Below are 3932 nucleotides of genomic sequence, written 5' to 3' on the forward strand. Positions count from 1 at the left end.
TTGGCAGAACCAGGGAACTCCACTCAGCCGCCAAGTCCCACATGCCCTCTAGTCACCCACATCAAACAGCCCGAGGACACATGAAAACCAATTTTAACCCGCTGTCATTAGCATTCCTAATATTTTGACTGTTTTCACTGTATAAAATTATGCAACACCATTATTGTCTTCTGCATGAAAACACCAAGAATGCGGGTTCCTTTCCAGCCCCCATTTCACAGTCAGCTCACATGTGACAGCTGCCTATTGCAGCTCCCAAGTGCAATAAGGAGCTGCACTGGAGCAGTCTGAAGTGTCTTGCTCAAGGTCACTGAGCACAAACCAGCAGCAAACCTGCTTTTCTAACATTTAAATATAGGTTAAAAACAATCACTTGACTGACAGAAGATTAACTAAATGTGTTGATAATCAAGTATTTTCCCAGCAAAAATGCTAAAATATTTTCTGTTTGCAGCTTCTCCAGTGATGATTTACTGTTTATCTGTTAACACATTTCTTTTGATAATTTCTGACATTTTATAAACTCAACAATTAAATGATTAATTTGGAAACTATCAGCAGGTGAACCGATGTTAGTTGCAGCCCTACTTACAGTATAAGCTGCGGTGTCCTCAGATTACTTTTGCACCAGAGCGATCTGCAGGCTTTTCCCCATCTAATTCACATCTGTCTGTTCCTGTATAAAAAAAAGAAAACAGTGCGTTGGTTAAGGCACCACAAACAGTGTGAACCTGTTGCTCATAAATCAGAAACAGCTCTATAACAATGGACTCCACCTGACCTTTTTTTGTTGCAGCTTTCAGCAGCAGAACTGTTGCAGGGTGGTGTGAGTCAAGGTCTGACATAATAGACAGGAAAAACAAATACTTAAACACATGTATAACTACATGTGTGAGCGTAGATAATTACATGCGGGTGTTCATTAACCTGTCATTGACACAGAGAGGATGCAGGGAAACAAACTTCCTCTTGTTGATCAAACAGCCTGATGAATATCAGCACAGTATAAATAAGTGAGACACAAACAAACTGAAGGCATGTGAAAGCAACAGAAGAGGTGGCGCTGGTGGCGTTCCTTTCGTGCGGCCTCCGGTTGCTGAGCTGTGTGGTTGCTTTTGAAGAGGCGCCCAGACATCATGTGACAGACAGATGGAGGTTATGACGTGACTCACACAGATGCTCTGTTTAAACCCAAAGTGACCAAGCATGATCAAGCTTTAAAGAACCAAAATGTAAGACCCTTCACTTTCTGTTATAAAATCTGAATTTTCTCAGCCAGCTTCCTTCCTCGCAGGTTTTTCGCAGCCCTCTTGTTGTGAGGCCTCAACTCTTTATACACCCTCTAGGGTTTCTTCCCGCCTACTTTGCCTGTAGGGCTGGGAAACTCCAAAACATGTCCAGCAATGTCAAGTAGGGAAAAGAAGTTCAGTGTTGTCTCTGCAGCTTGAGCAGCTCCAAGCTCTTCATCTGATACTGTCTCAGTGAAAATAGTGTCAGATTCAACAGCGTCAAGGTGTGTAGAGGCACAAATACTGCAGATGTGAATGAGAGGGTGAACAAAGGACAGACCCCTGACAACCTGGGTGTGAACACATACTGATCTGCTTCCAAACACAGATTTTTGTTATTGCTTTGTGTAGATGCAAAGGCTGCTAAAGCACTTGGGCATTTGCAACATATTTGCTGCACCCAACATGACATAAACGGCACGTGGGAGCGAGGCCAGGTATCTTAATCCCCATCGCCCTTGGGATTCCCCACCAAGAGATCCCATTAGTGATGATAAAAGCTGTAATGTAGTCTGGAGAGGCTCAGTCGACTTGTGGTGCACTGCAACCCCCACAAACCAGCAATGGCCTCCATCTGATCCCTCACTAACTGGAATTACACGAACAAGCAGTCTAAAAGAGCAATGAACTGTAAAGCATTTTAATGTCTTAATGAACAACATACACACAGCAACAACCCCAGTGTAGGGCACCTGTAAAATTGAAAAGCGCAGCAGTATTCGCGGAATCTACTCCAAACACTTAGCGCTTGCATTGTGAGGAGAGAAGGGGTTTTAACACTGAGAAACACTTTAAAACCCAGTGTCACATTGTCTGGAAAAAAACTGGAGGATCCTACAGTAATGTAACATTGCAGGAACAGTGTCAAATGTGTCTGAATGTGTTTTTAAGAGAAAAAACTGCATGTCACATGTCAAAGATGGAGTAAAAGGAATCTGAAGGGAGAAAACTTGCAGCACCAGGTCAGCATCTGGTGTCACTGAGCAATAATCACACAATGTGAACACGTGAAACAACTCACAACTAGATCAGGAGATCAGGAAAATTCCCCCTTTTAGTGATGCTCGGTGAGTGATCAGAGCATGAAAGTGAAGAAATCAGAGACACCTGAACATAAGTTTGAACCCCCATCCTGAATGGAAACAGGAATAAAACACACTGATCACACGCTATAGTAAATGAAGTCAGGTAATGATCAAGGTTTATGATTGGCCAAAAATAAATTACATAAATATAAAACAAAGCCTCCAGAATTTTCTGAGCAACAGAAAAACATTGACTGTCATGCAAAGATCACTATAAGCAAAAAAATCTGCTTGATGTTTTTATATAATTATAAACAAAACAGATCTGTAATCAACAAGAGGAGAAATGAGTGAGTCTCATTTTAGAGTGGGTTTTAGCCTCAGCTCTGTGTGTAATTACTTTAGTATGTTTCATAGTTTATTTTTTTGTTTTCCATTTTGAGTGAAACTAGAGGAGGAAAGTCTGGTCAAAAGCCAGCGCCCTCAAGTGACCGCTTGTTCTAATTAGACGATGAAGACACAGTTTCCAGAGCCAAGAACATTCATTTTCTACCACTTAATCCCTGAACGGGGTCACGGGGGGGGGGAGAGCCGATCCCGGCCGGCAATCTTTAGAGACACCAATAAACCTAAGCTGCATGTCTTTGGACTGTGGGAGGAAGCTGGAGAAAACCCACGCAAGCACAGGGAGAACATGCAAACTCCACACAGAAAGGTCCCAAAGGACTTGTTTATGCGTCATCCATGAGCTATGTGTGCAGCGAATGCCAAAGCAGAGATTATTTGTTTACCTCTCATACAATGACGTCTCCTGGCAATGGTTGCAAATTTACAATGTGCTGTTGACCTACTTTACTCCTCTCACCTTTAACCTTTGGGCTTGTGTTGAGCTTGACATGGATAATGTTTTAGATTATAACCTACAAATTGCAGTGTAATTAACATGATGACATGCATGTTATCAACAAAATACTTACTAATATTTACTGTACTGGGACAAACATTTAAATACCAGGGAGGAAGACAAGAGGCTGAGGAATAAGGAGGTAACAACTTTGTGTTTAAATGAAACTTATGTTACCTATTTATATTACACTGGGACTCATTTTAAATTACTCAGTACCTCTTTAATTATTACAAAGTATTGTATTGTAGTGAAATACAGAGTACCTGGCTGCAGGCAAGATAGTGGACTGCAACAGAGATTAGCCTGGAAGTTGTTTTTCTGGAACCATGTTACATTAAGGGTCCACGTTAACACTAACCCCTAGTACCTAACTAACAATCTTAGCCATAACCATAACTGAACCTGCCAAAGTGAACCAGTTCTGGCTAGTACTGCCCATTTAGTGCTGAGGTCAGCAGTCCACCATCTTGTCTTCAACCATGTTCTGTTGTTGAAATTATGATCTTATAACCAACATTCTTGATTTTGATCCCTTCACCTAGACACAAAGGCCCGTACAAACCAGTGTCATTTTGCCAATTAGGAGCAGACAGAAGGTCTGGGGATGAAGAGAGACAGCAGCAGCTTCTGGAGTCAGCATGAAAGCTGCTCATTTGCTAACAACCTGCTGGGTTAATTCAACCCCTCTATGAGTGTGTATGTTTTCACAGT

This window comes from Monopterus albus, unplaced genomic scaffold (genome assembly GCF_001952655.1).
Source record: "Monopterus albus unplaced genomic scaffold, M_albus_1.0 scaffold2.1, whole genome shotgun sequence".
In the NCBI taxonomy this organism is placed as follows: domain Eukaryota; kingdom Metazoa; phylum Chordata; class Actinopteri; order Synbranchiformes; family Synbranchidae; genus Monopterus; species Monopterus albus.